The 24,393-nt window shown below is 41.7% G+C and overlaps 1 non-coding gene and 1 pseudogene across 1 annotated transcript; both read right to left on the bottom strand.

The window, feature by feature from the left end:
* Window positions 1-24,393, bottom strand: part of LOC135524459 (solute carrier family 66 member 2-like) — a 113,117-nt pseudogene that overhangs the window by 38,127 nt on the left and 50,597 nt on the right.
* Window positions 8,765-8,840, bottom strand: trnav-uac (transfer RNA valine (anticodon UAC)). The gene has a single exon. It is a non-coding gene; the product is annotated as a tRNA-Val (tRNA).

The raw sequence follows: 24,393 nt of genomic DNA, 5'->3' as shown, positions 1-24,393 counted from the left end.
AACATTTGTCTTAATTAGTTAAAGCAATGAATTTGTGTCCGCTCTCGTCGGACTTGGCTGCATATTTTCTGCCATTTTCTGCCAATCTGAAAAGTTGTGAAGCCACTCCCATTTTCTGAAGAATTAGATTATGAGCCCTAAATGCATGGAAAGAGTGTCCACTGCATGTATACTCCATATTTTGGCGAATTTACTACGACATCCAGGAACTTTGGCATACTAACTATATCCATATCATGACCAACAAGCCTAATTGTAAGGACTGACGCCGGAGATGAGAAGCAGGTACGGGGAGTCAACATTTAATAAGGAACAGACATGAAACAAGATATACACAGTGTCAGTACACGGGCAAAACAACGACATTCAACAATCAATGCAGCAGCGGGAAACAGAGATGGGGAACTGACAAATATAGGGTAGGTAATAAACATAACCGCCACACACAGCCTATGTCGTCACCATATTAGCTAATGTCATAGTCAACATAGCTACTATAACCAATTTGTTAATAAACCCGCTACAATCACGCAGTATAGTGTACAGCAAGCAGTTTAGCAGTTACACTGGCAGGCCCCAGTGGCAATAAATTAATACAACTGAAAGCTTACCTTGACTTGGAAGAATTCCAGTGTTGGATAGCCTTAGCAAGCAAACTAGCATATACTAAAAAAAACATAAATGCAAATTTCAACAATTTTACTGAGTTAAAGTTCATATAAGGAAATCAGTCAGTTTAAATATATCTATGGATTTCACATGACTGAGTAAGGGTGCACCCACTGGGGAACAAGGGCCAGCCAATCAGAATGAGTTTTTCCACACAAAAGGGCTTTATTACAGACAGCAATACTCTTCAGTTTCATCAGCTGTCCTGGTGGCTGGTATCAGATGCTCCTGCAGGGGAAGAAGCTGGATGAGGAGGTCCTGGGCTGGTGTGGTTACATTTGGTCTGCGGTTGTGAGGCTGGTTGGACATACTACCAAATTCTCTAAAATGACGTTAAGGCGGCTTATGGTAGAGAAAATAACATTAAATTCTCTGGCAACAGCTCTAGTGGACATTCCTGCAGTCAGCATGCCAATTGCACACTCCCTCAAAACTTGAGGCATTGTGGCATTGTGGCATTGTGTTGTGTGGCAAAACTGCAATTTTAGAGTGGCCCTTTGTTGTCCCCCAGCATAAGGTGCACCTGTGTAATGATCATGCTGTTTAATCAGCTTCTTGATATGCCACACCTGCCAGGTGGATGGATTATCTTGGCAAAGGAGAAAGGTTCACTAACAGGGATGTAAACACATTTGTTAACAACATTTGAGAGAAATAAGCTTCTTGTGTGAATGGAAAAATTCAGGAATATTTCATTTCAGCTCATTAAACACGGGACCGACACTTTACATGTTGCGTATATATTTCTGTTCAGTATAAATAGCATTCCTTTGAGCCGGGTTTTTGAGTAGGCTAAATTAGCTAGCAGCATTTGCTAAGTGAAAGTAAAAAATAAAATACAATGAAACTAGCTCTCTCTCTCTCTGCTGCTGCTCCATAATTTTTTAAGAAATTAATTTGTTCAAAACTTAAATTATTTTCTTTCTCTGATTCAACTACTCACCACATTTTATGCACAACAATGATATTTGGCTGTAGCTTATGCTTTCGGTATTAGATTTATTCTCTGATCATTTGATAGGATGGGCAACATGGTAGTTCATGCTGCAAGAGCTCTGAGAGGTTGGAGGATGTCCTCCAGTAGTTGTCATAATTACTGTGTAAGTCTATTTATGGGGGTGAGAACCATGAGCCTCCTCGGTTTTGTATTGAAGTTAATGTACACCAGAGGAGGGTGGAAAATAACTGTCCTCCGGGTACACCATGTTGCTTCTCCATTGAATGCTGTTGAGGCTACTGTAGACCTTCCTTGCAAAACAGTTTTTAAATCAGTTACTTAGTGACATGAAAATATTTAGTATAGTTTTATCTAAAAAAATACAACCTTTTTATGTTTCACTATTTTTATGAAATTCACTGAGTAGATTGGTCCTCCCCTTCGTCCTCTGAGGAGCCTCCACTGCTGTATACTGAACAACATTGCATGAGCTACAGTACCAATCAAAAGTTTGGACACCGACTCATTCAAGGGTTTTTCTTTATTTTTAGTATTTTCTACATTGTAGGAAAATAGTTAAGACATTAAAACTATGAAATAACACATATGGAATGATGTAGCAACCATAAAAGTGCTAAACGAACCAAATACACTGCTCAAAAAAATAAAGGGAACACTTAAACAAGACAATGTAACTCCAAGTCAATCACACTTCTTTGAAATCAAACTGTCCACTTAGGAAGCATCTCTGATTGACAATATATTTCACGTGCTGTTGTGCAAATGGAATAGACAACAGGTGGAAATTATAGGCAATTAGCAAGACACCCCCAATAAAGGAGTAGTTCTGCAGGTGGTGACCACAGACCACTTCTCAGTTCCTATGCTTCCTGGATGATGTTTTGGTCACTTTTGAATGCTGGCTGTTCTTTCACTCTAGTGGTAGCATGAGACGGAGTGTACAACCCACACAAGTGGATCAGGTAGTGCAGCTCATACATCAATGCGAGCTGTGGCAAGAAGGTTTGCTGTGTCTGTCAGCGTAGTGTCCAGAGCATGGAGGCGCTACCAGGAGACAGGCCAGTACATCAGGAGACGTGGAGGCCGTAGGAGGGCAACAACCCAGCAGCAGGACCGCTACCTCTGCCTTTGTGCAGGGACGAGCAGGAGGAGCACTGCCAGAGCCCTGCAAAATGACCTACAGCATGTGTCTGCTCAAACGGTCAGAAACAGACTCCATGAGGGTGGTATGAGGGCCCGACGTCCACAGGTGGGGGTTGTGCTTACAGCCCAACACCGTGCAGGACGTTTGGCATTTGCCAGAGAACACCAAGATTGGCAAATTCGCCACTGGCGCCCTGTGCTCTTCACAGATGAAAGCAGGTTCACACTGAGCACATGAGAAAGACGTGACAGTCTGGAGACGCCGTGGAGAACGTTCTGCTGCCTGCAAAATCCTCCAGCATGACCGGTTTGGCGGTGGGTCAGTCATGGTGTGGGGTGGCATTTCTTTGAGGGGCCGCACAGCCCTCCATGTGCTCGCCAGAGGTAGCCTGACTGCCATTAGGTACCGAGATGAGATCCTCAGACCCCTTGTGAGACCATATGCTGGTGCGGTTGGCCCTGGGTTCCTCCTAATGCAAGACAATGCTAGACCTCATGTGGCTGGAGTGTGTCAGCAGTTCCTACAAGAGGAAGGCATTGATGCTATGGACTGGCCCGCCCGTTCCCCAGACCTGAATCCAATTGAGCACATCTGGGACATCATGTCTAGCTCCATCCACCAACGCCACGTTGCACGTGTGTCTTATATAATTTTAAAGCTATTCTCATTGTTAAAGCTATTTCAAATAGGCTTTTCATGGAAGGCACTACAAACAATTATGTTAGGTCTCCACCAAATCACAATAAGCACAGCCATTTTCCAGCGAAAAACAGCATTCACAAAAAACAGAAATAAAGATAGAATTATTCACTCATCTTGAATTATCTTCATCAGATGACACTCATAGGACTTCATGTTACACAATACATGCATGTTTTGTTTGATAAAGTTCATATTTATATAAAAAAATCAGAGTTTACATTGGCTATTTAGATTCACTAGTTCCAAAAACATAAAGTGATTTTGCATAGCCACATCGTTTCAACAGAAAAACTCATCATAAATGTAGATGATAATACAAATTATACACATGGAATTATAGATATACAGTGCCTTGCGAAAGTATTCGCCCCCCTTGAACTTTGCGACCTTTTGCCACATTTCAGGCTTCAAACATAAAGATATAAAACTGTATTTTTTTTGTGAAGAATCAACAACAAGTGGGTCACAATCATGAAGTGGAACGACATTTATTGGATATTTCAAACTTTTTTAACAAATCAAAAACTGAAAAATTGGGCGTTTTGATTTGTTAAAAAAGTTTGAAATATGCAATAAATGTCATTCCACTTCATGATTGTGTCCCACTTGTTGTTGATTCTTCACAAAAAAATACAGTTTTATATCTTTATGTTTGAAGCCTGAAATGTGGCAAAAGGTCGCAAAGTTCAAGGGGGCCGAATACTTTCGCAAGACACTGTACCTCTGCTTAACGTCTTGACGCTACCCATCCCTTAAGCAGGATAATTGTCATCAGCAACCGCTGAATAGCATAGCGCCTCAGTCAAATAATATTACTAAAAATATTCATATTCATGAAATCACAAGTGCAATATTGCAAAACACAGCTTAGCCTTTTGTTAATCCACCTGAAATTATGCTTTACAGCGAAAGCAATCCAAGCGTTTATGTAAGTTTATCGATCGCATGACAAAACATTAACCTCTTGGAACTCTAGGGACAGTATTTCATTTTTGGATTAAAAAAAAACATTCCCGTTTTAAACAAGATATTTTATCACAAAAAGATGCTCGACTATGCATATAATTGACAGCTTTGGAAAGAAAACACTCTGATGTTTCCAAAACTGCAAAGATATTATCTGTGAGTGCCACAGAACTGATGCTACAGGCGTAACCAAGATGAAACTTCAAACAGGAAATAAGCAACATTTTTGAAGCGCTGTTTTCCAATGTCTACTTATATGGCTGTGAATGCTCCAGGAATGAGCCCACAATTTCTGCCGTTTCCCCAAGGTGTCTGCAGCATTGTGACATATTTGTAGGCATATCATTGGAAGATTGACCATAAGAGACCACATTTACCAGGTGTCCGCCCGGTGTCCTGCGTCGAAATTGGTGCGTAAACCTCAGCTGCAAGTATTTTTCCATGTAATTCAGAGAAGAAAGCAGACTTCCACGAACGATATATCAATGAAGAGATATGTGAAAAACACCTTGAGGATTGATTCTAAACAACGTTTGCCATGTTTCAGTCGATATTATGGAGTTAATTTTGAAAAATTTGAATTTGAATTTTTAGTTTTTGTTTGGTAGCCAAAAGTGATGTACAAAACGGAGCGATTTCACCTAAACAAAGAATCTTTCAGGAAAAACTGAACATTTGCTATCTAACTGAGAGTCTCCTCATTGAAAACATCCGAAGTTCTTCAAAGGTAAATGATTTTATTTGAATGCTTTTCTGGTTTTTGTGAAAATGTTGCCCGCTAAATGCTACGCTAAATGCTACGCTAGCTATCAATACTCTTACACAAATGCTTGTTTTGCTATGGTTGAAAAGCATATTTTGAAAATCTGAGATGACAGTGTTGTTAAGAAAAGCTAAGCTTGAGAGCTAGCATATTTATTTCATTTCATTTGCGATTTTCATAAATAGTTAACGTTACGTTATGCTAATGAGCTTGAGGCTATAACTGGATACAGGTTTTTTTCGTAGCCAAACATGAACAAAACGGAGCGATTTGTCCTACATAAATAATATTTTTTGAAAAACTGAACATTTGCTATCTAACTGAGAGTCTCCTCACTGAAAACATCCGAAGTTCTTCAAAGGTAAATGATTTTATTTGAATGCTTTTCTTCTTTTTGTGAAAATGTTGCTGGCTGAATTCTAGGCTTATAGCTATGCTAGCTATCAATACTCTTACACAAATGCTTGTTTAGCTATAGTTCAATAGCATATTTTGAAAATCTGAGATGACAGTGTTGTTAACAAAAGTCTAAGCTTGAGAGCAAATATATTTATTTCATTTGCGATTTTCATGAATAGTTAATGTTGCGTTATGCTAATGAGCTTGAGGCTATAAATAGGATCCCGGATACGGGATTGCTCGTCGCATGAAGTTAAGTACCCTTAGCATCAGGTAGCTTGGCCACAAAAATCAGAAAAGCAATCAAATTAATCGTTTACCTTTGATGATCTTCGGATGTTTCCACTCACGAGACTCCCAGTTACACAACAAATGTTCCTTTTGTTCCATAAAGATTATTTTTATATCCAAAATACCTCCGTTTGTTTGGCGCATTATGTTCAGAAATCCACAGGAAAGAGCGGTCACGACAACGCAGACAAATTCCAAATAATATCCGTAATGTCCACAGAAAGATGTCAAATGTTTTTTATAATCAATCCACAGGTTGTTTTTAAAATATATAATCGATAATATATCAACAGCAAATGTCTTTCACAGTAGGAGAGGGAAAAACAATAGCTGTCCAAATTCTGTTGCGCAAGCAAAACTCATGTGACCACTTGACGCGATGTTATCATTCTGGCTAATTTTTCAAAATAAAAGCCTGAAACTATGTCTGAAGACTGTTGACACCTTGAGGAAGTGATAGAAAAAGGAATCTGGTTGATATCCCTTTAAATGGAGCAATGGGGGGCTATGGAACATGGAGTTTTCAAAATAGTTCCTTCCTGGTTTGATTTTTTCTCAGGGTTTCGCCTGCAATATCAGTTCTGTTATACTCACAGACAATATTTTGACAGTTTTGGAAACTTTAGAGTGTTTTATATGCATTATATGCATATTCTAGCATCTGGTCATGAGAAATAGGCCTTTTACTTTGGGAACGTTATTTTTCCAAACATAAAAATAGTGCCCCCTAGCTTCAATAGTGCCCCCTAGCTTGCAACCGCTGTGTCAGATTTTTTTTAAAGTTTACGGAAAAAGCAACACATGCAATAATCTGAGACGGCGCTCAGAACAGAAGCCAAATTAGCCGCCATGTTGGAGTCAACAGAAACCAGAAAATACATGATACTCCCTCACGACGCCAGGACAGCGGAGTCAATCACCACCTTCCGGAGACACCTGAAACCCCACCTCTTCAAGGAATACCTAGGATAGGATAAAGTAATCCTTCTCACCCCCCCCCCTTAAATGATTTAGATGCACTATTGTAAAGTGGCTGTTCCACTGGATGTCAGAAGGTGAATTCACCAATTTGTAAGTCGCTCTGGATAAGAGCGTCTGCTAAATGACTTAAATGTAATGTAATGATAAATGTTTCCTTACCTTTGATGAACTTCATCAGAATGCAGTCCTAGGAATCCCAAGTCCACAATAAATGCTTGATTTGTTCAAAAATGTCCGTTATTTATGTCCAATTAGCTATTTTGATTAGCGCGTTTGGTAAACAATTCCAAAGTCACAAAGCGCGTCCACTATAACGTGACAAAATGTCCAAAAATTCTGTAACAATCAGTAGAAACATGTCAAACGATGTACTGAATCAATCTTTAGAATGTTGTTTACATATATCAGGAATAACGTTCCAACCGGAGAGTTAGAATTACTTCAAATGAGCGGAATGTATGGTCAACTCGTGGCAGTGGTGACTATTTCCTGTATCATTCGACCCCCCTTCACATTAGAGTCATCAGACAAAATTCTATTGAATGTTGACATCTAGTGGAAGGCGTAGGAAGTGAAAACTCATCCATATCTCGCTGTAATTTCAATGAGAGCTTGGGTGAAGATCTGCCACCCCAGAAAAAAAACAGGAAGAAGAATTTCTCCGATTTTTACCTACTATATGAGTTCTGTTATACTCACAGACATAATTCAAACAGTTTTAGAAACATCAAAGTGTTTTCTCTCAAATACTGATAATAATATTCATATATTAGCAACTGAGAGTAAGGAGCTGGCCATTTACAATGGGCACCTTTTCATCTAAGCTACTCAATACTGCCCCTGCAGCCATAAAAAGTTAAGCCTTAGCCACACCCATTTCTTTAAGGGTTCATCTGAGCGTTCTGTACTAACTTGCCAGCTTCTTCCAGACATTTAAGAGAGAGGGAGACAACAGCTCACTGAACATTATTCGCCCTAGCAGGGCTGGTTAGGCTGTTATGTTATCCAGAGCATTGGTGACTGCAACTGTGCTGTCAGATTGTCCGTTCGTAAATGCAGAGTGTTTCGCATTCAGATTGCAGACTGGGCGCTTTGGCCAATAAGTAGGGTTGATCTGAAAGCTCTGATCTCACAATGACAATCAAGCACACAAGCTAACTGGCTAACATTGGCTAGCTACTTCCAGACACATAATGAGAGAACACCCCACTCTGACCATTTTACTCACCTTAGCAGAGCTGGTTAGGCTGTTTTAATTTTATCTGGAGCGTTGGTGACTGTAACTGTGCTGCTGGCAACAATTGAATTACACTTAATTGCCGACGTTTACTGACAAAGGACATATTCAATGGCTGTTGAACGTAAGAAAAATGATCAATTATTCTGCGCTCTGGCACAATAAAATGAGAGTGTTTTGTTAAAAAATGAAGCTAGATAGCTAGCTAGGTAAACAACGAATTAGAAACGCGTAATATCTGAAAATGTAGCTAGCAAGACTTACCCGTGGTCTGAAATCGGAGTAGATAGTCAGAGCGAATTTACCAGCTAATACGTCTTATCAACAGTTGCAGTGACATTCTATTGAAATGGATACTTGCATATTGGAGTGTTTTGTTAAGACATGTAGCTAGCTAAACAATGGACCATAATCACAACTCATGACATTACTACCCTGCACGAATCTGCAGGTAGCTAACCAACCAGGTTCTATGGCTATAACTAGTCAAGCAAATGTGTCTGATATACGAAGAATAAGATCATACACATAATGTCAGCCAGCTAACATTAGCTAGCTAACAGTACAATTAATATAATAATATATCCCATTTAGCAGACGCTTTTGTCCAAAGCGACTTACAAGTCGGCTGGGGCCACTACTTTTGCATATGGGTGGCCCCAGCGGGAATCGAACCCACGACGCTTGGCGTTGTAAGCGCCATGCTCTACCGACTGAGCCAAACAGGACCCAATTGAAATGAAACCCCTTTCTGTCAAAATTAGAAACGTGTAATATCTGAAAATGTAGCTAGCTAGACTATCTTACCCGTATACTGTACATAGCCCACCTATAATTTAGCCCAAACAACTACCTCTTTCCCTACTGTATTTATTTTATTTATTTATTTATTTTGCTCCTTTGCACCCCATTATTTTTATTTCTACTTTGCACATTCTTCCACTGCAAATCTACCATTCCAGTGTTTTACTTGCTATATTGTATTTACTCCATGGCCTTTTTTTGCCTTTACCTCCCTTATCTCACCTCATTTGCTCAGATCGTATATAGACTTGTTGATACTGTATTATTGACTGTATGTTTGTTTTACTCCATGTGTAACTCTGTGTCGTTGGATGTGTCGAACTGCTTTGCTTTATCTTGGCCAGGTCGCAATTGTAAATGAGAACTTGTTCTCAACTTGCCTACCTGGTTAAATAAAGGTGAAATAAATTAAAAATATAAAAAATACATCATGGTTGGACGCATCTTTTGTCTGATGCCATACATGGTTAGTTTGAAGATGTAATCCGTCTATCATATCATACTCTAATTCCACTGATTTCAAAACACAGTCCTCCAGAAAGGGGAGAGCATGCACATAACCTTAGCTAGCGAGCCAGCCAGCTAACGTTAGCTAGCTAACAGTACACTTTAACTTGACATTAGGTTTATGCAGTTTTACTACGCGATACATTTTTTTAAATCCACGTTTGACACGATTACCTAAACATACTGACCAGCTCCAAAACACAGACGCGTGCTGTATGGCAAACCAATCCAAACTCATCTCTCGGCATGTCCAGCCCACTCATTATCTCAGCCAATCATGACTAGCGGAAAGGTTGCTCACTTTTTCTGTGGCTAAACCAACTAGGCTCATAATTTAACAACTTTATTCGTATTTACAGATGGCATTCACTTGTTATATTAAGGCACATGAAAGTTCACATTTTTTTACGGTCAAATGGCTCTGCCGTGAAGTCGTGACTTGTGACATACGCCTTAGATTCCTGAATTGGGCCCCATTTGAGATTCTTCAAAGTAGCCACTCTTTGCCATGATGACAGCTTTGCACAGTCTTGGCATTCTCTCAACCAGCTTAACCTGGAATGTTTTTCCAACAGCCTTGAAGGAGTTCCCACATATGCTGAGAACTTGTTGGCTACTTTTCCTTCACTCTGTACTCCAACTCATCCTAAACCATATAAATTGGGTTGAGATCAGTGATTGTGGAGGCCAAGTCATCTGATGCATCACTCTCCTTTTTGGTCAAATAGCCCTTACACAGCTTGGAGGTGTGTTAGGTCATTGTCCTGTTGAAAAACAATTGATAGTCCCACTAAGCGCATGGGATGGCGTATCGCTGCAGAATGCTGTGGTAGTGTGAATGCTGGTTAAGTGTGCCTTGAATTCTAAATAAATAACATGCACTGTCATCAGCAAAGTACCCCCACACCATCACACCTCTTCCTCCATGCTTCACGGTAGGAACCACACAAGCGGAGATCATCCATTCACCTACTCTGCGTCTCACAAAGATACAGCAGTTGGAACCAAAAATCTCAAATTTGGACTCATCAGACCCAAGGACAGATTTCCACTAGTCTAATGTCTATTGCTCGTGTATCTTGGAACAAGCAAGTCTATTCTTCTTAAAGGCGTTTAGTAGTGGTTTCTAGGCAGCAATTCGACCAAGAAGGCCTGATTCACGGAGTCTCCTCGGAACAGTTGATGTTGAGATGTGTCTGTTACTTGAACTCTGTAAAGCATTTATTTGGGCTAGAATTTCTGAGGCTGGAACTCTATCTAACTTATCCTCTGCAGAAAAGGTAACTCCTGGTCTTCATGTCCTGTGGCGGTCCCCATGAGAGACAGTTTCATCATAGCACTTGATGTTTTTTGCAACTGCACTTGAAGAAACTTTAAAAGTTCTTGACATGTTAAGGATTGACTGACCTTCATGTCTTAAAGTAATGATGGACTGTCATTTCTCCTTGCTTATTTGAGCTGTTCTTGCCATAATATGGATTTGGTCTTTTACCAAATAGGGCTATCTTCTGTATACCTCCCCGACCTTGTCACAACACAACTGATGGGCTCAAACACATTAAGAAGGAAAGAAATTACACAAATGAACTTTTAACAAGGCACACCTGTTAATTCAAATCATATTCCAGCTGACTACTTCATGAAGCTGGTTGAGAGAATGCCAAGAGTGTGTAAAGCTGTCATCAAGGAAAAGGGTGGCTACTTTGAAGAATCTCAAATATAAAACATATTTTCATTAGTTTAACACTTTTTTGGTTACTACATGATTCCATATGTGCTATTTCAAAATGTTGAGGCCTTCCCAATTATTCTACAATGTAGAAAATACTAAAAATAAAGACAAACCGTGGAATGAGTAGGTGTGTCCAAACCTTTGACCGGTACTGTATATAGTATGTAATCGATTTGATTTCCAGTATGATGGCCTGGAAATGTAAAAACAAAAAAAAGGGTTGTTGAAACACTGTAGCTTCATATGCCACCATCTAGAAGCTGTAAAAGGAGATGAATTGAATGTCTATCTCTCCGTAGATGGCGCAGTGTGTGAAGCCTGAATCCCTCTCTCTCTCCATCTCTGGAGGGTCACAATCCTCACTCACTCATCACATGAATGTGTTTATGTTCCACAGCAGCTCTGTGTTGGCCTACTCTCATTCTCATTCTTATCACCAGCACACAAACACTCCACCACCAGTCCCACCACCAACACACAAACACTCCACCACCATCCCCAGCACCAGAACACAAACACTCCACCACCAGCCACACCACCAGCACACAAACACTCCATAACCAGCCACACCACCAGCACACAAACACTCCATCACCAGCCCCACCAGCAACACACAAAAACTCCACCACTAGACAACCACCAGCTCACAAACACCCCACCAGCAGCTCACACACCCCACCAGAAGCTCACAAACACCCCACCAGCAGCTCCAGCTGAGACCAGAGAGTATCTCTCTCCACTAGTCACCTGCTGCAGTGGCAGAGACCTTGTCTGACGGACTGTATACACTATGTACCACTGACCACAGGAATACATTTCAGTCTAGTCAGATTTACACAAACTAAAGACATTCATATTAATTCAATGCAATCCAGATAATGCACTGTAGGATATTATGCAAGAACATAAAAAGCCTTTTTAGTACATTTAGTACACAAAAATTATATAGGGAATCCACTTTTATAGAGTCCACTTTTGTGAATATAGACGGATTATCAGGAAATGGACATCAGGACACAAACACTCCACCACCAGCACACAAACACTCCACCACCAGCACACAAACACTCCACCACCAGCACACAAAAGCTTCAGCCCCACCACTAGCACACAAACACTACACCACCAGCACACAAACACTACACCACACAAACACTACACCACTAGCACACAAACACTACACCACTAGCACACAAACACTACACCACCAGCACACAAACACTACACCACACAAACACTACACCACTAGCACACAAACACTACACCACCAGCACACAAACACTACACCACACAAACACTACACCACCAGCACACAAACACTACACCACACAAACACTACACCACTAGCACACAAACACTACACCACTAGCACACAAACACTACACCACCAGCACACAAACACTACACCACACAAACACTACACCGCTAGCACACAAACACTCCACCACCAGCACACAAAAGCTTCAGCCCCACCACTAGCACACAAACACTACACCACCAGCACACAAAAGCTTCAGCCCCACCACTAGCACACAAACACTCCACCACCAGCACACAAAAGCTTCAGCCCCACCACTAGCACACAAACACTACACCACCAGCACACAAACACTCCACCACCAGCACACAAACACTACACCACTAGCACACAAACACTCCACCACCAGCACACAAACACTACACCACCAGCACACAAACACTACACCACACAAACACTACACCACTAGCACACAAACACTACACCACTAGCACACAAACACTACACCACCAGCACACAAACACTCCACCACCAGCACACAAACACTCCATCACCAGCCCCACCACCAGGGCACAAATACTACACCACTAGCACACAAACACTACACCACCAGCCCCACCACCACCAGCACACAAACACTACACCACCAGCACACAAACACTCCATCACCAGCCCCACCACCAGCGCACAAATACTACACCACCAGCACACAAACACTCCATCACCAGCTCAACCACCAGCACACAAGCACCCCATCACCAGCCCCATCACCAGCACACAAACACTCCACCACCAGCACACAAACACTCCACCACCAGCACACAAACACTCCACCACCAGCACACAAACACTCCACCACCAGCACACAAACACTCCACCACCAGCACACAAACACTACACCACCAGCACACAAACACTACACCACACAAACACTACACCACTAGCACACAAACACTACACCACTAGCACACAAACACTACACCACCAGCACACAAACACTCCACCACCAGCACACAAACACTCCATCACCAGCCCCACCACCAGGGCACAAATACTACACCACTAGCACACAAACACTACACCACCAGCCCCACCACCACCAGCACACAAACACTACACCACCAGCACACAAACACTCCATTACCAGCCCCACCACCAGCGAACAAATACTACACCACCAGCACACAAGCACCCCATCACCAGCCCCATCACCAGCACACAAACACTCCACCACCAGCACACAAACACTCCACCACCAGCACACAAACACTCCACCACCAGCACACAAACACTCCACCACCAGCACACAAACACTCCATCACCAGCCCCACCACCAGCACACAAACACTCCATCACCAGCCCCACCACCAGCACACAAACACTCCACCACCAGCACACAGCCTTTTTAGTACACGGCCTTAAGCAAAGGTAACAAATTATATAGGGAGTCCACTTTTGTGAATATAGACGGATTATCAGGATATGGTAATTCTGATAATCAGTCTATATTCACAAACGTAATATATACTGTATTTTTATTCAGAAATGTCAAATAGATATATTCACAAATTCAAAATCTATGTTTTTACTCTAGGATACTGTAAGATTACAGCTATGAGACTATATCTGTGCGAGAGGAAAATGCTATAATCACACTACAAAATCCCAGTGGTGGGATCTGCAAAGAGGGGAAACACTTCAAACACTTGCAAAAATCAATTTCAAGAGAAACGAAAAAGAGGGTTGGCCTCAAACTTAGCAGACCAGCTTGCCATAGAAAAGCAGTGGATCCTCCTGGGGTTGGAGTGATCGTACTGTGACTGTGAGGTGCTGGGAGCTCAGTGCATTGCTGCCTGTCACTGTCTCAGGGAATGGGACAAAATAGCCTGGTCTCATAGACTAGATGTAACATAGCAAATGAAAATCTGGGACACTCAAATTAGTATGATGTTACGTTTGGTATGGTTACATAAGACATAAGGCCAGACACCACACCCTGATAGGGTAATGGTTTTCTCTTAATCATATCACAATCAACATTTACAAGTTGAATGTGGACACAGATAATACTTTTTTGCATAATTTCCCCATGAAATCTGGTAATAAAACGTGCAAATATACGTGCCAAAAATATGTGCATATTTGCATATCACACAAATACATTTATCTGGATGGAGTCAACCTAAATGTTTTGGTTTTATTTTGTTAAGAGACTCCAGGACTGGACATATACATAGCATATTGTGTATAAATATGTTTTGTTATCTTTCTATCTGTAAAATACTAAAGAAAGGTACGTGAAATTCCTTTTTTGCTCATTTTTCAGAAGAAAATGTAATCTAGAATGGAAATTTCACAACAAATCAGCAATTACCTACGTTTAAGTCTCGAGAATACATCTAGGGATAACCATACAAAATGTGTGGAATGCAGATGCTTCTTACCATGAGAAAAATGTGTTGGGGTGTAGGAAGAGTCTGACTTTTAGGAAATGGCAGTTAAAAACACTACATTTAAACTACCAAACACCAATTTAGACCCAATCACCATCTCTTCATAGTAAGTTACTACATATAGTCCAGTTTGTAGAATTCTCAATGAAATGGGCTTTTAAATTGTGTGCTTCAATGTAGTGAGCTTTGAAATTATGGACGTAAAGAATGTCCATTTAAAAGTGGTTAAAATTCATGAAATGTTGATGACGGTAGTATGATAAACTAACACAAATATAATTGTTTTATCTAATTAGCAACTACTTGCAAATTTTTAATTACTTTGCAACTACTTAGCATGTTAGCTAACCTTAACCCTTCAACCTAAGGGAGGAGGTGAGGGCACTCGGAGTATGGTGTCAGGAAAACAACCTCTCACTCATCATCAACAAAACAGGAGGTGATCGTGGACTTCAGGAGGAAACAGCAGAGGGAGCAACTCCCTATCCACATCGACGGGACAGCAGTGGAGAAGGTGGAAAGTTTAAGTTCCTCTGCGTACACATCACAGACAAACTGAAATGGGCCACCCACACAGACAATATGACGAAGAAGGCATAACAGTGCCTGTTCAACCTCAGAAGGCTGAACAAATTTGGCTTGTCGCCAAAACCCTCACAAACTTTTACAGATGCACACTTGAGAGCATCTGGATCGCCCACAACTGCAGGGCTCTCCAGAAGGTGTTGCGGTCTGCACAACACATCACTGGAGGCAAACTACCTGTCCACCAGGACACCTACAGCACCGGTTGTCACAGGAAGGCCAAAAACATCATCAAAGACAACAACCACCAGAGCCACTGCCTGTTCAACCCGCTACCATCCAGAAGGCGAGGTCAGTACAGGTGCAGCAAAGCAGGGACCGAGAGACTGAAAAATAGCTTCTTCTATCTCAAGGCCATCAGACCATTAAACAGCGGTTACTAAAACAGAGAGGCTGCTGCCTACATACAGACTTGAAATCATTGGCCACTTTAATAAATAGATCACTAGTCACTTTAATAATGCCACTTTCATAATGCTTACATATCTTGCGTTACTCATCCCATGTGTATATACTGTACTGTATTTTTATACCATCTATTGCTTCTTGCCTATGCTGCTCGGTCATCACTCATTTATATGTATATATTCTTATTCCATCCCTTTACTTAGCTGTGTGTGTATTAGGTAGTTGTTGTGGAATTGTTAGGTTACTTGTAGATATTATTGCACTGTCAAAACTAAAAGCACAAGCATTTCGCTACACTCACAATAACATCTACTAACCATGTGTATGTGACCAATACAATTTGATAACTCATAATCTCAACTCTAACCTTAACCCCTAGCCTAGATAACGTTAGCCACCAAGCTGAAGTTAGCCTCAACAAATTGGAATTTGTAACATATTGTAGGAATTGAAATTTGTAACTTATCATACAAAATGGATGATGCACATCCACAAATTAATACAATACCAAATGTAACATATCATACTAATTTGAGTATTCCAGATCTTAGTTGACTATGTTACGTCTACCCCTGACTCCAGGTTGGACAGAATGGCACAGGAAAATACTACACATGACACACTGGTATATTTATACCTCCCTCCCTCTCTGGGAGTGTTTTGTGTTTCCATTGTACCATTTGTTTTTATGCTTTGGGGATGTAGCCTAACACAGTGGATTGAATGAAATATTGGAGGACAGACAGTCTAATAGAAAACACTCAGACAGGAAGAGAGGATAATAAGATGAAGAGAGATGGAAGTAGAAGTAGTGAGCAAGCAGATACAGTATGTCCTCAAGGTACTGTGAATCTGAGTTATTCTCTCTCTCTCTCTCTCTCTCTCTCTCTCTCTCTCTCTCTCTCTCTCCCTCTCTCTCTCCCTCTCTCTCTCCCTCTCTCTCTCCCTCTCAGACCTACACATATTCATACAACATACTTACTCTCACAAAGAACGAGAATGTACTCGATTACGGAACATCCCTAGTTTTATATCCAGAGACCTGTATCTCTATAGGACAACCCTGGGGCCTGTGGGGATTGATGCGGAATGCTGATCCCCTAGGGAGTTCTCAATGATGCTATGAGGTTATCACAGCATGGGAAGGTCAAACTCCTACCCAGCGCTGCAGTTTGGGCACTGACCACCCCAGGGACATGACAACTAATGAGGAAATTATCATAATTAGTATTAGCCTGAAAATAATTACTTGGATAATTGATGTTACAGCCTCTATATTAAAAGGCCTTTTTAAAATATCATGACCACAGAGACATTATTGAGCTCTGACTTGACCTTGGGTCTGAGTACAGCACAGTAGTCTGAATACAATCAGCGCCATTTGTCCTCGGGACAGAATAACCACACTATGAGACAGCTCAGTACAGTAACAGAAGCAATCCTTCTTGTTCTGTCCTCAGTTCCATGCAGATACAGTTGAAGTCAGAAGTTTACATACACCTTTGCCAAATACATTTAAACTCAGTTTTTCACAATTCCTGACATTTAATCCTAGTAAAGAATTCCCCGTCTTCGGTCAGTTAGGATCACCACTTTATTTCATGAATGTAAAATGTCAAAATAACAGTAGAAATAATTATTTATTTCAGATTTTATTTCTTTCATCACATTCTCAGTGGTCAGAAGTTTACATACACTCAATTAGTATTTGGTAGCATTGCCTTTAAATTGTTTAACTTTAACTGCTTAATTGCACTAGCATCGAATAGTTCCCACGATATGCAACATTTCAGGGAAGTCAGGAACCAATACACTCAGTCAGTCAGGAAAGCAAAGGCTAGCTTTTTGACAGAAATTTGCATCATATAGCACAAACTCCAAAAAGTTCTGGGACACCGTAAAGTCCATGGAGAATAAGAGCACCTCCTCCCAGCTGCCCACTGCACTGAGGCTAGGAAACACTGTCACCACCAATAAATCCACGATAATCGAGAATTTCAATAAACATTTCTTTATAGCTGGCCATGCTTTTCTCCTGGCTACCCCAACCCCAGCCAACTGCTCCGGCAGCCCCCGCAGCTACTTGCCCAAGCCTCCGCAGCGTCACCTTCATCCAAATCCAGATAGCAGATGTTCTGAAAGAGCTGCAATATCTGGACCCATACAAATCAGCTGGGCTAGACAATCTGGACCCTCTCTTTCAAAAATTATCCACCGCCATTGTTGCAACCCCTATTACCAGTCTTTTCAACCTCTCTTTCGTATTGTCCGAGATCCCCAAAGACTGGAAAGCTGCCGCAGTCATCCCCCTCTTCAAAGGGGGTGACACTTTAGACCCAAACTGTTACAGACCTATAACCATCCTGCCATGCCTCTCTAAAGTCTTCGAAAGTCAATAAAGTCAAAAAACAAATCACTGACCATTTCGAATCACACTGTACCTTCTCCGCTGTGCTTTCTGGTGTCTGATCTGGTCAGGGGTGCCACGCTCAAGGTGCTAAATGATATCATAACCGCCATAGATAAAAGACAGTACTGTGCAGCCATCTTCATCGACCTGGCCAAGGCCTTCGACCCTGTCAATCACCGTATTCTTATCGGCAGACTCAACAGTCTTGGTTTCTCAAATGACTGCCTCGCCTGGTTCACCAACTAGTTCTCAGTCAGAGTTCAGTGTGTAGAATTGGAGGGCCTGTTGTCCAGAACTCAGGCAGTCTCTATCGGGGTACCACAGGGTTCAATGATGTCGCTTTTGCTGCTGGTGATTCCCCGATCTGCCTCTACGCAGACGATACCATTCTGTATACATCTGGCCCTTCTTTGGACACTGTGTTAACAAACCTCCAAACGAGCTTCAATGCCATACAACACTTCTTCCGTGGCCTCCAACTGCTTTTAAACGCTAGTAAAAATTAATGCATGCTTTTCAACCATTCGCTGCCCGCACCAGCCTGCCCGACTAGCATCACTACTCTGGAGGGTTCCGACTTAGAATATGTGGACAACTACAAATACCTAGGTGTCTGGCTAGACTGTAAACTCTCCTTCCAGAGTCATATTAAACATCTCAATTCCAAAATTAAATCTAGAATTGGCATCCTATTTCGCAACAAAGCCTCCTTCACTCACGCCGCCAAACATACCCTGTTACCAAAGCCCCATACACCACCCACCACTCCGACCTGTATGCCCTCGTCAGCAGGCCCTCGCTACATATTCGTTGCCAGACCCACTGGCTCCAGGTCATCTATAAGTCTTTGCTAGGTAAAGCTCCACCTTATCTCAGCTCAGTGGTCAAGATAACAACACCCACCTTAGCACGCGCTCCAGCAGGTATATCTCACTGGTCATCCCCAAAGCCAACACCTCATTTGGCTGCCTTTCCTTCCAGTTGTCCGCTGCCAATGACTGTAACGAATTGCAAAAATCGCTGAAGCTGGAGACTTAAATTTCCTTCACTAACTTTAAACATCAGCAATCTGAGCAGCTAACCAATCGCTGCAGCTGTACATAGGTCATCTGTAAATATCCCATCCAATCTACCTACCTCAACCACATATTGTTTTTTTAAATTTACTTTTCTGGTCTTTTGCACACCAGTATTTCTACTTGCACATCATCTGCACATCTATCACTCCAGTGTTAATTTATTAAATTGTAATTACTTTGCTACTATGGCCTATTTATTGCCCTACCTCCTCATGCCATTTGCACACGCTGTATATACTTTCTTTTGTCTATTGTGTTATTGACTGTTTGCTCATTATTCCATGTGTAACTCTGTGTTGTTTAAAGGTGAAATAAAACAAACTAAAAAGAAAACTTGGGTAAAACGTTTTGGGTAGCCTTCCACAAGTTTCCCACAATAAGTTGGGTGAATTTTGGCCCATTTCTCCTGACAGAGCTGGTGTAACTGAGTCAGGTTTGTAGGCCTCCTTGCGCACACAAGCTTTTTCAGTTCAGCCCACAAATTTTCTATAGTACTGAGATCAGGGCTTTGTGATGGCCACTCCAATACCTTGACTTTGTTGTCCTTAAGCCATTTTGCCACTTTGGAAGTATGCTTGGGGTCATTGTCCATTTGGAAGACCCATTTGCGACCAAGCTTTAACTTCCTGACTGATGTCTTGAGATGTTACTTCAATATATCCATATAATTTCCCTCCCTCATGATGCCATCTACTTTGTGAAATGCACCAGTCCCTCCTGCAGCAAAGCACCCCCACAAGATGATGCTGCCACACCCGTTCTTCACAGTTGGGATGGTGTTCTTCGGCTTGCAAGCATTCCCCTTTTTCCTTTTAACATAACGATGGTCATTGTGGCCAAACAGTTCTATTTTTGTTTCATCAGACCAGAGGACATTTCTCCAAAAAGTACGATCTTTGTCCCCATGTGCAGTTATGGCCTTTCTAGGGAGTTTTTCCTAGCCACCGTGCTTCTACACCTGCATTGCTTGCTGTTTGGGGTTTTAGGCTGGGTTTCTGTAAAGCACTTTGAGATATCAGCTGATGTAATAAGGGCTATATAAATACCTTTGATTTGATGGCGGTTTTGGAGCCGTGGATTCTTCCTTGCTGAGCGGCATTTCAGGTTATGTTGATATAGGGCTTGTTTTACTGTGGATATAGATACTTTTGTACCTATTTCCTCAAGCATCTTCCCAAGGTCTTTTTCTGTTGTCATGGGATTGATTTGCCCTTTTTGCACCAAAGTACATTCATCTCTAGGAGACAGAATGCGTCTCCTTCCTGAGCGGTATGACGGCTGCGTGGTCCCATGGTGTTTATACTTGCGTAGTATTGTTTGTACAGATGAACTCCAATTGACTCAAATTATGTCAATTAGCCTATCAGAAGCATCTAAAGCCATGACATAATTTTCTGGAATTTTCCAAGCTGTTAAAAGGCACAGTCAACTTAGTGTTCGTAAACTTCTGACCCACAAGTTGTGATACAGTGAATTATTAGTGAAATAATCTGTCTGCAAACAACGCGTACATTACAATACCACTACAAAAATATCCTTCTTCAGACACAGATTGAAAAATCCCTGTTAGGGGTATCATCTCATGCAAAACAAAGGGAGAAATCTCTCTCATCACCTGTCCATGTGGGAAAGCCTAAGTAGGACAAACGAAAAGACAATTAAAACATGAACATTGCAGCAAAATCAGGTGTAAGAACGATGACTATCCAGTAGCAGCTCACTTTGTTGAAGCTGACCATCCTATCTCCTCCCTAAAATAAATAGGCATTGAGTATGTTACTCTACCAAGGAGAAGAGGTAACATCGAGATCCTACTACTACAGAGGGTTGCCTACTGGATATCCTTTCTTAAAACATTGACCCCTAATGGTCTAAATATTGACTTTGATCTCCTTCTTACAAGCAATTCTTATTTCTTCTCTCTTTTTTATGAACAAGTCTTATAAATGAATATATTCTTTCTACAGCTAATCAGCGTACACCCAATATGTTTCCACTGTTGATGATGCTTATTATGCATTCTGGTTGAACCAAAAGATTACATGTAACAAAAAATGTAATGAAATTGGAAACAATTAAATATATATATGAAATTAAATTAAACAATGTATATTGATGCTAATATTATATATAATATCTAATAATATCGAATTATGTTTCCATATGATAACAATAGCCTAATATGTTCCATATTCTGTAAACTATGTGCAGTGATACTATCTCCCAACTCTTCACAAACCTTCACTCTTGCGCAGATATTTAGAAACGAAACATGCCAATTTGAAAAATAAGTCACGGGAGTTTTTAGAGCGAAAATTAAGATGACTTTTGTATAGTAAGAAATGTATAAAAGCAACAGAAACCATTAATAAGAAGGGGCTCGAAGCGTCTTATATGGTGAGCTAACGAGTGGCTAGGACAGGCAAGCCCCACACTATTGTGGAGGACTTAATTCTTCAAGCTGGCGCAAAAATGGCTGGGACAATGCTGGGGGAAAAGGAGAATAAAACTATACAGACAATGACTTCTTCAAACAATGTTTCACGACGCATCAGTGATATGGCAGGAGATGTTTTGAAACAATTACTTATTCGCATACAAGCCGCTGAATTTTATGCGTTACAGCTGGATGAGTCAACAGACGTGGCGGGCCTGGCACAGCTCCTGGTATATGTCCGTTACGTTTATGGGGGGTCAATTAATGAAGACATCCTCTTCTGCAAACCACTGGAAACCAGGACAACAGGAGAGGATATTTTTAAAGTACTAGACAGCTTTGTGACATCAACTGGACTTTGGTTGTCAAGATGTGTTGGTATCTGTACTGATGGCACAAAAGTTATGACAGCGAGACGTAGTGGAGTGGAAACGCAAGCAGTTGGTCCCGACGCAACTTGGGTACACTGCAGCATCCACCAAGAGGCTCTTGCTGCCAAAGGAATGCCTGACAGCTTGAAAGACATTTTGAACAGTACAGTGAAAATGGTTAACTTTGTTAAAGCAAGGCCCCTGAACTCTCCTGTATTTTCTGCACTATGCAATGATATGGGCAGCGACCATGCAACGCTTTTACAACATACAGAAGTGCGCTGGTTATCAAGGGGCAAAGTATTGACACAATTTCTTGAATTGAGAGACGAGCTTAAAGTTTTCTTTACTGACCATCATTCACTTGTCTGACCGCTTGCATGATGGCGAGTTTCTCACACGACTGGCCTACCTGGGTGATGTTTTTTCTCACCTGAATTATCTGAATTTAGGATTACAGGGACTCTTGCAACTATATGCAATGTGCAGGACAAAATTGAAGCTATGATTAAGAAGTTGGAGCGCTTCTCTATCTGCATTAACAAGGATAACACACAGGTCTTTCCATCATTGTATGATTTATTGTGTGCAAATGAACTCAAGCTTACGGACAATGTCAAATGTGATATAGCGAAGCACCTGAGTGAGTTGGGTGCGCAATTACGCAGGTACATTCCCGAAACAGACAACACAAACAACTGGATTCGTTATCCCTTTAATTCCTGCCTCCAGTCCACTTACTTAATCTGAACAAGAGAGACTCATCGAAATTGCAACAAGCGGTTCTATGATCATTTTATTTAATCCGAAGTCACTGCCAGATTTCTGGATAGGGCTGCGCCCTCTGCGCCCTCTTCTTGGTGTGTTGGGACCATGATAGTTTGTTGGTGATGTGGACACCAAGGAATTTGAAACACTCAACCCACTCCACTTCAGTCCCGTCGATGTTAATGGGGACCAGTACTGCCCTCCTTTTCCTATAGTCCACGATCAGCTCCTTTTTGTCTTACTCACATTAAGAGAGAGGTTGTTGTCCTGGCACCACACTGCCAGGTCTCTGACCTCCTCCCTATAGGCGGTCTCATCATTGCGGTGATCAGGCCTAACACTGTTGTGTCTTCAGCAAACTTTATGATAGTGTTGGAGTCGTGCTTGGCCACGCAGTCGTGGGTGAACAGGGAGTACGGGAGAGGACTAAGCATGCACCAATGAGGAGCCACAGTGTTTAGGATCAGCGTGGCAGATGTGTTGTTGCCTACCCTTACCACCTGGGGGCGGCCCGTCAGAAAGTCCAGGATCCAGGTGCAGAGGGATGTGTTTAGTCCCAGGATTTTTAGCTTAGTGATGAGCTTTGTGTGCACTATGGTGTTGAACGCTGAGCTGTAGTCAATGAACAGCAATCTCACACAGGTGTTCCTTTTGTTCAGGTAGGAATGGGCAGTGTGGAGTGCAATTGAGATTGTGTCATCTGCGGTCTGCAAATTGGAGTGGGTCTAAGGTTTCTGGCATGATGGTGTTGATGTAAGCCTTTCAAAGCACTTCATGGCTACTGACGTGAGTGCTACGAGGCGGTAATCATTTAGACAGATTACCTTAGTGTTCTTGGGCACATCGACTATGGTGGTCTGTTGGAAACATGTTGGTATTACAGACTCGGTCAGGGAGAGGTTGAAAATGTCAGTGAAGACACGTGCCTGTTGGTCCGCACATGCGTTGAATACATGTCCTTGTAATCTGTCTAGCCACACAGCCTTGTGAACGTTGACCTGTGTAAAGGTCTTGCTCACATCGGCTACGGAGAGCATGATCACAGAGTTGTCTGGAACAGCCGGTGCTCTCATGCATGCCTCAGTGCTTCTTGCCTCAAAGCGAGCATAAAAGGCTTAGCTTGTCTGGTAGGCTCACGTCCGACGAGCATCAGAGCCGGTGTAGTAGAATTCAATCTTAGTCCTGTATTGATGCTTTGCCTGTTTGATGGTTTGTCTGAGGGAATAGAGGGATTTCTTATAAGTCCTCTTATGGCTGCGATCCCTGTACAGGGATCAACATCAGGGGAAATTTCAGAGTGACAACTAAAAATACAACATCGTAACATTAAACATTCTTGGAAATGCAAGTGTCTTACATCCTTCAAAAGATTAGAATCTTGGTAATCAGACTATGTTTTCCGATTTAAAATAGCTATTACAGAGAACAAATACCATGCCTTTGTTTGAGAAGAGCAATCAACAACAAAAAC

This window comes from Oncorhynchus masou, chromosome 31 (assembly GCF_036934945.1).
Source record: "Oncorhynchus masou masou isolate Uvic2021 chromosome 31, UVic_Omas_1.1, whole genome shotgun sequence".
NCBI lineage: Eukaryota > Metazoa > Chordata > Actinopteri > Salmoniformes > Salmonidae > Oncorhynchus > Oncorhynchus masou.
This window is presented reverse-complemented; position numbering and strand designations above follow the sequence as displayed.